This window comes from Triticum dicoccoides, chromosome 7B (assembly GCF_002162155.2).
Source record: "Triticum dicoccoides isolate Atlit2015 ecotype Zavitan chromosome 7B, WEW_v2.0, whole genome shotgun sequence".
Taxonomy (NCBI): domain Eukaryota; kingdom Viridiplantae; phylum Streptophyta; class Magnoliopsida; order Poales; family Poaceae; genus Triticum; species Triticum dicoccoides.
In genome coordinates this window covers 705,687,740-705,700,549 of record NC_041393.1, presented here as the reverse complement: position 1 = coordinate 705,700,549, position 12,810 = coordinate 705,687,740, and the positions used below count along the sequence as shown (strand labels likewise).

At 45.2% G+C, this 12,810-nt stretch overlaps 1 non-coding gene across 1 annotated transcript; it reads right to left on the bottom strand.

Annotated features, from left to right (window-relative positions):
- Positions 1 to 10,219: 10,219 nt before the first annotated feature.
- Positions 10,220 to 10,301, bottom strand: TRNAS-AGA. Its single transcript has one exon. It is a non-coding gene; the product is annotated as a tRNA-Ser (tRNA).
- Between the last annotated feature and the right edge of the window lie 2,509 nt (positions 10,302 to 12,810).

Here is a 12,810-nt window from a genome sequence, read left to right as displayed (position 1 = left end):
TCAGCTTTGGGCATGGACGCATTTTCTCTAGTTTAATTCATTTACTTTGTCCAGGTATCTCAGATTGCTAGGTTGGAGAACAACTCGTTCAGTGGAACAAATTTATTTATCTACTCCCTCCGTCCCATAATATAAGAATGTTTTTGACACAAGTGTAGTGTTACAAATGTTCTTATATTTTGGGACGGAGGGAGTAATTAACATCAACTCACATATTTGCACGGTCAACTGTTTCTTTGTTCTGTTCATAAAAATTGCAGGTGGATCGGTTTGGTTAAAATAGCGGTGCTCCGGGATATCCTTGCTCGGGCTGTGCATTTGAAAACCGAACCGAAAAACCATACCGAAAATAAACCAAACCGAACAAATTTTATGGTTTTTATGGTTTATGGTTTCGGTATGGTATGAACTTTTCATATCAATTTGAACTTTGGTTTTTATGGTATATACCGAAAAACCAAACGGTTAACCGAATAAACCGAAGTAAAAAATAAAAAATATATTTCTTGAGATGAACAACCATACAAGTTGTCATTTTTCTTGTACATGAGTCAAATTCACAACTAAGCACGTAATTTTTTCTTGTAACATAGTCATTTTTCTCTTTTTAAAATGCTAAGCACGTCCATAACCATCAACAAATGAATTAATGCACGCATCTGTACTTATATATATAGTTATGCACTATTTGTGTAAAATAGTATGTGTTTTGAGTCATAAATTTGCAAATTATTATTCATCATTGTCAAATTCGCGTCAACTTTGGTTTTTATGGTATATACCGAAACCATACCGAAATAATTTGGTATATAGCGAAACCGAACCGTGTTTTAATTTCATACTGTATTTACTGAAGTATTAATACCATACAAACCGAAAAATGTATAAACCAAACCATGTAAACCGAATAAACCAAACGCACAGGGTGAATCCTTGCCGCCATTCAGACGCTCACGTCATTAGGTATTTACTAGGTGTGCTTCTGGAGATATTGTTTTTATCAGAGCATGGATTTGTTACTATGTGTAATGTTATGTGTTATAATGGTTATTATGTTGCTTGGAGCCTACATATACCACTATCAACATATGCCCTTGAGCCTCTTGATCCTTAGTTCATCAACAATAGAAATGTGAGAACATATTTAACTGCAAAGTACACATTATTTATATCATTTGTTGCAGATGAAAAACTGAAAATGCTTAAAGGCCGGATATAGCACAACTGAGTGTTTGCTCCATCTCTATCGCGATGCTCAACCAGGTTAGTGCAAATTGCCACATTATATACTTTATTTCAAAATTGTAAATCCATCACCAAATCTTAAAATTCTTGTCTGATGTAGATGGCCGATGGTATTAATTCTTATGCTGACAATGTATGCACAACCAGCATTCGAGACCATGTCCGCCCTTGAAGTGTATGTATTACTACAGTAAACTATTTACTATGTAATTACATTTTTAATAAGCCTCTCAATTCATATAGTGGGCCATAATTTTTGAATACCAATCTTCTGCTTGTAGATGCACTTCCCTTGTGCGTGATAAACCTTCATCATTTATTGACAAGGATGAGTATGAAATAGTCGACATGGTACACATCCAAATATCGTCTATCCTAGCATTGGCATGGAGGTACGTAGACATAAGGACTACTTGGTATTATTTCGGTGTTTCACCTACAACCTAAAGATCCTCATTTTGTCTCCAGTCTTGTAAAGGCATTGCTGCCCAAAGCATTGGATGATCCACTTTATCGGCTCCGATGTGTGGATAGGACTATTGAGTATGGAGAACTGCCACTGGCAAAGTACTTGAGGCGCCTTGCCCCATTAGAGCGTGGTCCTAAGGTTCATCGCCGCTTAGTATTGTACAAATGCGGTATGGAAGAATGACACCAATCTTAATTTTATAGTAGTAGTAAGATGCTCGTATAGTGATATATTATTATATAGTTTTTTGCGGACCATATAATATATAGTTGACACATATAATTTATTAATGGTTGTATGCATGACCGACTGTTATATGTATTATATAGTTTTTTTTGCCCCCTACTCCCGGCTCATATAGAGTGGGCTAGGAGGGGATACCTTAACGGGGTTATATAAATGATACTGAAGGCCGTATGCATGATCGACAGTTCATGACTATTACTGCTTATAACTATCATATTTACGTAGATTATACAACCTTAACAACGAAGGTGAGAAAGACATCGTGAGGGGCATGATATCCTAGGATGCATCCAACTGAAGGCGGTCCGACTGCTCTCGTCTTCCTGGTTACTGATTGTCTCATCCGGACCTCCCGGGTATCCGCTCGGATATCTGTTACATTGGCTTACTGGACCGTATTCTTGATTGACTTGGATCTTAGGCTGGGCCATATGTGAACTTGGGCCTACCCCTTAGGTATAACTCCGTCAGCACCCCTATTTCCAATTATTATTTTTCTTTAAATAAAGTTCAAGGTTTCAAAGAAATTCTGAATTTTTGAAAATGTTCAGGAATTTGGACGCAAATTCGAGTTTTTTTTGTTTTCCGTAAATCAAAAAGTGTTCGCGATTAAGAGAATAATTTGAAAACAATCATGAATTTTTAAAAATCTTCATGTATTCAAAAATAATTTTTAATTCAGACATATTTGTGAATACGAAAAATGTTCATAAATGTCAAAAAGGTTCAAAAATTAGTAAATATTTATAACTTTCAAAAAATGTTCATGAAGTTCTAAAACTGTTTGTGAGAAAATGTTCACAAAGTTCAAAAAATGTATGAAAGTTTAAGAAATGTTCATGAATTTCAGAAAATGTTTCTCAATATGAAAAAATGTTCATTACTTTTAAATATTCACGAGTTTGAAAAAATTGTTGACGGATTTTAAAAATTGTTCACAACTTTTCAAAATATTCAAGAATTTGAAAATTATTCATGATTTCCAAAAAAATGCGAATTTTTGTATTGTGAATTTGAAAAAAAAAAGGAAAGTAAAAATATAAAAGAAATTAAAAAATAAAAGAAAAAAGAAAAAAACAAGGGGAATAAAATTGAGTGGGGAAAACCTGGAATGGGCTGGCCCATATAGAAGACGTGGTACACGGAGGTTAGGCATTTGGTCCCTATTCCTGACCTATGCGGGAACATGATCCGCCGTACAGGAACCTTTCTAAATCTCTAATATCAGTTTCTTCAGAAAAAGATTCATCCGTTCATCCTTTTTTTCTGGGTCACGTCTACGATTCTACCTATTGGGGCATTGGGCCAACTTTCACTTCTACCAAAAAAGCTTCCTTAATAATTAAATAGAACCACCTCACTAAATAGACAACGAACAAATACTAGTGTGGGGTGTGGCTATAATCTAGCAATGACAGACCTAGTAAAGAAGGAACCAAAGTTGTGTAGAGGATTGAGGTATGTGGCTATAACGTGCAATAAGAGAGATACCCGGTAAAGAAGGAATGGACATTGTGTGGGCTTAGTACTAGCAAGTGTGAATATGCAAAATATAAATTATCGCATTTCAGCTGATATGGATATTTACTCTCTCGTTGATATATGATGGCTAGGCATTTGACTTCAAAGTGAAGCAAGGACGAGAACGGGGAGGGCAGCATGAGGATGTGCTACAGGTAGTGACAACAGAGCCAGTGATGAAATGCTAGTGAACATGCCCTAAGTAAGTGATACTTGAAACTGAATACTGTAGTTTGCCTAATGTATCAAATAGAAGACCTGGACCTGTGAAATCTGGAACCACTTGTGAAAATTGTGTGCCATGGAAGACTGGTGGAAGAGTTTACGCGGGAGGAAAGGAAGAGGAAGCAAAAGAGGTGGGTTGAACTTGGACGCTATGTGCCGGTAAGGCATCTGTCATATTATATGGCTTTGAGATATGCATTGTATATTTTCATCTAATTGCTTTTTGTGTATTCCCATGTATTTCATTTTAGTGCAGTTTCAAAAATACAGAATTCACATACATTTCGTTCATGTTTCCAATGTTTTAATTTCTAGTTTTTACCACCCACATCCATTTCACATGTATTTGAAATTCAGAATTGCAAATACCTACATCCAAATAGACCCTTAGCCTTTTCATCGAGGACCTCTATGGTTTGGACTACAAATTGGCCACGCCTAAGGTTCAGCCGACACCGACAATACGTGGAAGGGAATCTCAAGGTAAAGCTCAGTCCTTTTAGAGGAGTGTGGATCTGTGTTGCTGGTTGTGTCCAAACTACATGTCGTGGCCTATGTAACCGAGAGAACAGGGTCGCCTTCCCCACCGAACATAAAACATAGTAAAACACTATCCTCCCCCCCCCCCTTCATTTTGCTCCTCTTGTATCCCACAGTTCCTGATTCTCAATGTATCTCGTGGTCGAATCCAACTCAGTGTCCTGCCATTAGGACAGTCGGATCAGGATCTAAGCATGGAGGACGCAACAATGTCGACACGGGCATCACCACATATTTGGTTGTCGAGATGCCATCTGGCTATCTGGGACGATAAAGCTAGAGTTGTCCGGCGGTGGGGACACAGTTCTCTCCCCTACCAGTTTCGAAAATAAAGAGAAGGGAGAGAGATTCTCAAGGGTGGTTATAGGAAATAGGTACTTCCTCCGATCCATATTACTTATCTAGAAGTACATCCGCTTGAGAGACAAGTAATATGAATCGGAGGGAATAGATATTTTGTAGCTTGTTGTTGTAAAGTGGTGTCCACACGTGATGCATTCTGATTTTCTATTTATGGTATTTCCCACAAAATCTTTTTTACCATATTCTCTTGAATGAATATCGACAAAGCAACAAAAGGCTGATATGTGCACCTTTATTTTTCTTTGGGTCAACTTCTCATTTTATGGGTTTCTAGAAGGTTTTATTTATTTTTTTTATTTTTATTTTTATTTCCTTTGTACTTTTTTTCATAAATACGTGAACTTTTTTCAAATTTGAAAACTTTGTTCAAACTTCGTGAACCTTTTTGTAGAACACGTGAACTTTTTCTGAATCCACATTTTTTTCCAAATGCATCAATATATTCAAATCCAGAACCTTTTCCAAATTTACCAACTTTATTGGCAAAACATGTGAACTTTTTACCAATTCAGCAACTTTGTTTTTTTATAGTTGATCAACTTTTTCCAAATCCATGAATGCTTTTTGCACCGTCCGCAAACTTTTTCAAAATCAATGAACTTTTCCTATATCCGGAACTTATTTCGAATTCTTGAACTTTTTTCAAATCCTTTCCGTGAACTTTTTTTGGACCCGTGAACTTTTTTTGAAACCTAGAACTTTTTTGAGTTCATGAGCTTTTTTCAAATCCACACTTTTTTGGACTTATGGACTTCTTTAACTTTGTTAACTTCTTTGAACCCGTGTAATTTTTTTTGAATCTGTGTTCTTTTAATAAATCCTGATTTTTTAACATATTTTCCCAAAAATTCAATGGTCAATGTTTCGATGGTGGACTGGTCAGCAGCGAACCGGGAAAACCCCTATTTCTCGCTTTAAACGAGCACAGGGGGAAGCCTCGCGTCAGGGTGCCCCCAGATGGGCCGGCCCATCCGGGAGGCCACAGCCTGCTTTTTTTTCCTGTTTGATGCTCTCGTTTTTTCTTTTTTTTCTTTGTACTTTCAAATATTCTAAATATATATACAAAATACACTCTTCAATGTTGAACAATTATTTCAAAATTGTTGAAGAAGTATTAAAAAACGTTGAACAACTATTTGAAAAATGTTGAACAAATATTTAAAAGTGTTGAATAAGTATTAAAAATATTGAACAAGTATTTGAAAAAGTTGAATGAGTACTTTAAAATGTTGAACGAGTATTTAAAAAAATGTTCCACTTGTAAATGTTGAATAAGTATTAAAAATATTGAACAATTATTTGAAAATGTTGTATAATTATTAAAAATATTGATTGAGTATTTGAAAAAAGTTGAGCATGAATTTGAGAAATGTTGAATAAGTATTAAAATGTTGAACATGTATTTGAAAATATTGAATAAGTATTGAAAATGTTGAACGAGTATTTGAAAAAATGTTGAATAAGTATTTGAAAAATATTGAATAAATGTTCGGACAATGTTCAACGTGTATACGCAAAATGTTGATCACTTATTAAAAATATGTTTTTGACATATACAAAAATGTAGAGTGAAAACGAAAACAAACTTAAGAAAAAACAAAAATGGAGAAGAAAAAACAAAACCAAATAAAAACCGAAGAAGAAGAAAAGAAAACCAAAAATAGTAGAAAAACGGAAGAGACTGGCTCTGGTCGCCTCAAGTAGGTCGCGTCCCTACAACTACCAACTAATGAGAAGTGGGTGGAGTGGCTACCAGTCTCGGCGATCTTCTCAGAGACTAGGAGCGTGTTTGGTTGCCTACATTAGGCTCAACCAGGCCCGCGCGGGGAGGACTATTTGATTCCATGTGTTCAGTGTTGGGCGTGCATAGCACGAAACTCAAAGCACCTCTGCGTTTGTCTCGCTAGGAACGCTCAGGTCGGCAGTTTACATCGAGCCAGGCTGAGTTGAGCAACAGCGAGCGCACATGGGTGAGCCCGTTGCACGAGAGGAGGCTAGAGGGATGCGAGCTAGTACACAGTGTGTACGTGCTATCTTCTACCTCCACTATGCTCCTCCCTAATGTCCTTTCTTCCTTCTTCCTTCTAATCTACACTGATGCTTCGATTCGAGATGCACATCGATGTTAAGGTTCAATTTTTGTGATCGGTTCGTAGTTTCCTTAACCGTAAATAATAATTTGTGTTCACGTTTGGAACTATTTTGGTCAAATTCGTCGCGCGCGATCGACCGTTCGGAATTTCCTTTGACCAGTAGTCTAATCTCGCAATTCCACACGCATTCGTGTTGCAAGTTTTCTGTTTCGATGATCGTAAACGAGGAGATCTACATCTTCCTTGTGATTGTACGTATGCATATGTGTGGTGTGATTTAAGACACTGCTTAATCACCTCTAGGTTGGCATGGTTTCTCTCGCATCTTGCTGCAGTGGTGTCATCGTCGCCGTCGTTCATCTCGGCATTCTCTCCAATGATCCTACAACACTGATGTCGTCATGGCGCGCACACTGTATTTCTTCTCCAGTGTGCTCTGCCTCAGAGCCCTCATATTCGTCCCTCTCGGCGCCGGTGCATTCCTCTTGACCTCCTTGCCTGCGTCCTACTACACTAGAGTCGTTTCCGATATCGGTCATCTCAGCCTCCTCTCTCTCGTCCTACTGCACTGACGCTGCCATGTCACGAGCACTGCATTTCTCTCTCTATGTCCTATGTCTCCATGCCGACATTCTCTGCGGCGGCGAGGCTAGCAACTAGTTCGCCGTGTTGCCAACGGGGTCGCTCGCGCACGACTCCATGCTTGTCGTGTCAGACACGGAGCCACGACCAACGTCCACCGCAGTCGCCATGGTCCGACAAGCACTGCATTTCTCCTCGAGAGAATTTCTTATTTGGCCCTTCCTTAAAATTTGGTTCCTTTTTCGACCCTAGTAAAAAAATCTTCCTATTTTGACACTCAAATTTCACTTTGATCCCTCTATGACATTTCCATCAGTTTTGGCAACTAACACTGTTAAATGAAACATAAAAGGTCCATTTTACTCCTGGTGTATTTATGACCAAAATTATGAACGGGAAGTTAAAAGTAATGTCGGCGGCAGCACGCGGACATAATGCGTTGACGCATTGGAGTTGCAACAAAATTATATTACAAGATTGTACGGAGAAAATCATATTAATATGAACCAGCGCACTAACATGTACTCCCTCCGTTCCAAGTTACTCGTCGCTGAAATGGATGTATCTAGAACTAAAATATATCTAGATACATCCATACGTGCGACAAGTAATTTGGAACGGAAGGAGCATGAGCAGTACACACAAGCACAAAAATATATCAGGTTTCTCTCTTCACACAGATCACACAGAAGAGATCCATCTCTCAATATATTTTCTCTTTGCACACAACACACACATCACATCACGCACACTAAGCATGGAAAGCGCTCTGGATTCGCTGACTTGCCATGGCCAAGTCAGCCACACACAGTCCCGCTACCTTAGCCCACCCGCTAGCCGTGAGATTCCCAATCAACGCTATAGATCGATACTACAGTATGCGTTACAGTGCCTCATCTACAGGATCAAACAGCGAAGTGTTGCGTTGGTGAACAGTGCTCCTCCACAGTGGATCGATCTGGGCCACTCTTTTCCGATCGGACGCTTTTCAGTGGCTAAGTCAAGCTACTGTAGCTGGGACTTACCCACGCAAAGGCAGCGAATCCAAGCCCCATGGAAAGCACGCACCCACTGTTACCCAGCTAGCACGCCCATCACTGAGGCACGGCAAGCAGGCGCATCATGCAGGAAGCCGGTCAAGCACTCACTCGGGCACCATGGCCGGGGGAACCTGGTCGGGCAAGGCGGGTGCGTACGACGTGGTCATCCAGCTGGCAGCGGGAGAAGGCCGGCGACGGCCGCTCCTGGTCACCGCTTCGCTCCTGCCACCAACGGACCTCTGGCGCCTCGACTTGGCCCTGCACGGCGCTGCCTCGCCCATCCTCCATTGCTTGGCCACCCACCGCCTCCCCACCATATGGCCTCCCACCACGCCATCCCGTAGCAGCGTCGACCGCCCTCCTACATGCCTCGCGCCGCGCGGTAGGATTAGGGCTCGAGAAAGAGGAAGGGAATCGGGAGAGAAGTGAACTGAGAGAGGATGTGTACGGTTCGGTCACGTAGATTTTTTTTTACCATCATGGTAAAGCGGGGGTAAATAAGACATTTCAAGTCGCATTTGACGGTGTTAACAGCAAAGAGTGGCGTAAGTGTCATGGAAGGAATAAAATGAATTTTTGCTGTCAAAAGAGGAAAAAAGGAAATTTCAAGGGCCAAATAGAGAACGGGTAAGAAAGGGTCGAAGAAGGAATTCTCTCTTTCTCCTCCCTCGTCCTCTTAATGCGAGGAATAACATTCGCGTGTAAGGCGCTGGGAAGGAGCCTTCGGCCTTCCATCTATTTTTCTTTTAGAGAAAGAAGGGGAATTTGAGGATTTGCCACACTTTACCTAACACTTTGAGGATTTGCCCTTGTTTACATTGACATGGATATTTTGCCCCAACTTTGCTAAAAACTTGAGGATTTGCCCCTGATAATATGGACCACTCTGCAATGTCCAAAATGCCCCTCAGCCCATCCTAAAATTCCCCATCTTCTTCACCGATTCAGATCTCGAGTGAGCTTTCTCCTCAAAACAGGAAAGAAAGAAAGAAAGGATGCATGTCAAAAAACGAAGAAGAAGAGATGATGGTTGACTACTGCCAGAACTAATAACGTTGCGTGCTCTACGCCGAGTGGGCCTTGCTGCAGCACCGGCGCCCAAGCTCGCCGCTGCCGACTTGGATGCTGGAGCCTCTACTGGCAGGTTCCCGCACGGTCTGCATCAGGATGATGGCCACTCGACGCCTCGTCGACAAGCGCGTGTGCATGGACGTCACGCGAACCTCCAGCTCGCCATCGTCGCAGCTCAGCTGTGGCGCGCGCTCGCTCACCCGTCTCATGGTCACGGGGCCTCCGTACTCGTTGTCGGCGTGCTCCGGTCATCTTGAACGGAACAAAAAGGGCATCGAGCTGGCCGACGGTGTCATTAGCGCCGGCGAGGTTGACTTCGTTGCTGCCTACTCGCTTCCACAACACCAGGATCAAGCTTGAGACGGCGAGTCCTGCATTTCCTCCACCAGGAGCCTAAGTCGGTCCACCGCAGCTAGCCAGCGCACCGTGCCATAGGGTTTGCTCGTCGAGGAGGCATTGGTTGTCGTGCTCGCTGGAAAAAAGCACCACCAACACCACCACCTTGATGCATGTCTAGGTGTCCCCGGCGCTGGCGGCGAGGAGGAAGCACAACAAGGCTTGCCGTCATAGGAGGAGACGAACAGAGAAAGAGTTGGTTCATGCTCGGGGGCAATTTAGTCATGATTTTGTGGTGTAATCTGGAAACTTATGCTAACCGTGTAAAAGGGGCAAATCCTCAAGTTTTTAGCAAAGTTGGGGCAAAATATCCATGTCAATGTAAAACAAGGGCAAATCCTCAAAGTGTTAGGTAAGGTGTGGCAAATCCTCAAATTCCCCAAAAAAGAAATAACAAAAGCCAGGGAAATGGAAAACTAAAAAATAGGCGTGGTCGGCAGGATTCGAACCTGCGCGGGCAAAGCCCACATGATTTCTAGTCATGCCCGATAACCACTCCGGCACGACCACTTGCTTGCCAGTTTCTTCAACTAAACCCATTCCATTCGTTTGCTTCGACAGCCGAGGAATTAAACGAGGCCAACTGGGCAAACAAGGACAAAATCCTTGTTCCTATCCACTGCAGATATAGCAGGTAAAATATTCCAACCGGTCCATTCGCTGCGAGGCTGTCATGTCATGCCAAGATGGATCCCATCCCATGGCCAGCAACGCCGCCACCACAGCACAGAAGAAGAGTTCGCGCGGACGCCTCGGCACGGCCCATTCCCGCCACACGTACGCAGCGCAGGACACAGGCGGCGTACGCACGCACGCGAAGACTCCGCGCCCATGGCCTCTTGTTGTTCCCGCGGCAGGCAGCCTGCCCCATCCGCCGCCGCTGTCCTCTTCCGCCTGTCGCGCCGCCCGCAGACGACGCACAGCTTAACCGATCCACGACCCAACCGAGCGAGCATCTTCCGAGTAAGAAAATGGCGTCGGAACCATCTCGAGACCGGCCGAATAGGAGTGCCTTGCCGATGTTCTCCTCCGCTCCACTCCGACGTGGCTGAATCGCTCAACGGTCGTTACTAGATTATATTACTCCTGTAGTCGTGTCAGCGGTGAGTGAGTTGAGCGGTGCCCATCGGAGAAGAGATACGCTGTCCCGTCGTCGGCCGTCCGCCGTCGCGCCTCGTCTCGTCTGTCTCGCGTCCGGACCCGTACCGCATGGCAGCATCCTCCCCTCCATAAATTTTGCTGCCGCCTGCCGCGGCTAGCTAGGTCGCCTGTCCTCACGACGTCCCTACCACGTACTATACGGTATACAACTAAACATACGTACGTATACCTGGTCTCGGCCAACTGGCAGGCGATTCGAACGGGAGCCGGCCGAGCCTACCCTGGCTGCCTGGATTGCTTCTTTCTAACGGGAAAAAGGCAACGATGATGAATGATGATGAGGGGTTCGTAATCGCTTGGTGTCTTCCGTTGGTCGCTTGCTTTGCGTCTGCGTGCGTGCCTCCATGATCTCTGCGAGATCTCGATCACTCCGATGCGAGGCGCTGATCTGAGCTGAGGTTGCCTTGCGTGCGTCCCTCACTCGGTTGGCGCCCCGGCTGGCCACTAGTCTAGTCGTCGTGCAGGTGGCCCAGCAACCACTTGGATCAGCAGCATCGCCAAGTGCGAAATGCAGCAAGGAAGGAGCCGCGGCAGCCGAGACAAAATGCCAACCGTTCAAATCGGAGCGCGCAACACCTGACCTACCTACCTGCAGATCATGCCATCTTCGAAAGTTTAGACAAACAAGCTCGCCATAAATAATCATATGCCACCCGTCAGATAAATAATCATCGATGCCATCTCATCATCATCTGACATCCCATCCGTCCATCCATCCATGCATCAGACCCCAAATACTTGAACAGATCTGACACAACCGATTCCTCAGACGCTGGAGGATGGCGACGGTTGGCTCTGGCGACTCGCCAGGCGATCCGCCTGGCGGTTCCACCTCGCCGGGGCCGCTGCCGTCCGTCTCCCCGTCGCTGCCGACACCTCTGCTACCCTCTCAGCCGTCTGCTCCGCCCCTTGGCCGCCGACCTGGTGGATCCTTCGATGGCAGGCGGAGGCGTAGGGCGGGGGCGGGGTTCCGAGTGATTCCGCGTCCAGGTGAGCTGTTCCAGAATCGTGTCCTCTCCTCTCTCCGCACTAGTGTTGCCCACGTCCCGCATTCGGACGGTGCTGCCCCGCCGGGGGTGATCTGGGTTCTCGTCCCGGCGATGGCCGTCCCTCTCTCAGCTGTCACTGTCTCTACCCTAGTTTCCATTTATTTCTGCAAACGGCCGGCTCGTTTAACCGCGGTGCCGGTCGAGCCCCTAGTCTTCTCGGTCAGCGTTGCTAGTTTGGCGGTCGCGCGTTTCATGGTGGACGCCGGAGTTGCCGCGGGAGCGGCGGTGCAGCTCCGGCTCTTCCTGTCGGTGGAGGAGGCGCTTGCGGCCGCGGCTTTAGCTACGGCGGCTAGCCCGAGCGCTCCCTCTGGGGCCGCATTCAAGCGTGGGGTTAATGCGCATGGGCGCCGGCGTAGCCTTTCGGCCCATAAACGCCTACACCCCCCGCTGCCGTGTCTCCCCGCGCTCCTGCCTTGTCCTCTCGAGCGCCACGTTTCGCCCGCCGGTTCGTCCGGCCATAGCGCTGGATTGAACCTGGACGCGCTCCCTGTCCCAGGTGAGGAGACGAGGGGAGTGGCTGTCGCGGATTTCGGGGCTCCCGTTCTGTCGCGCGCCGCGTCGCCTGCTGGTGACTGCGACGGAGCGTTAAATGTGGGGGCCCAGGAGCCTCCCCCTCGTCCTATCTCGCCCCCGTTTCCCGGGATTGGGGTAGGACGCACGTACCGCGAGGCTTTACTTTCTCCTCCAGTCGCCCCCCCCCCCGTCCCACACAACGCGCCCCCTGCCCCCTCTATCCCTCGACGGCTGTTTTCGCTGCCTCTCCGCTCTCCACTTCGTCAAAGACTGTAGGGACCCGGTGCGCTGCCGCC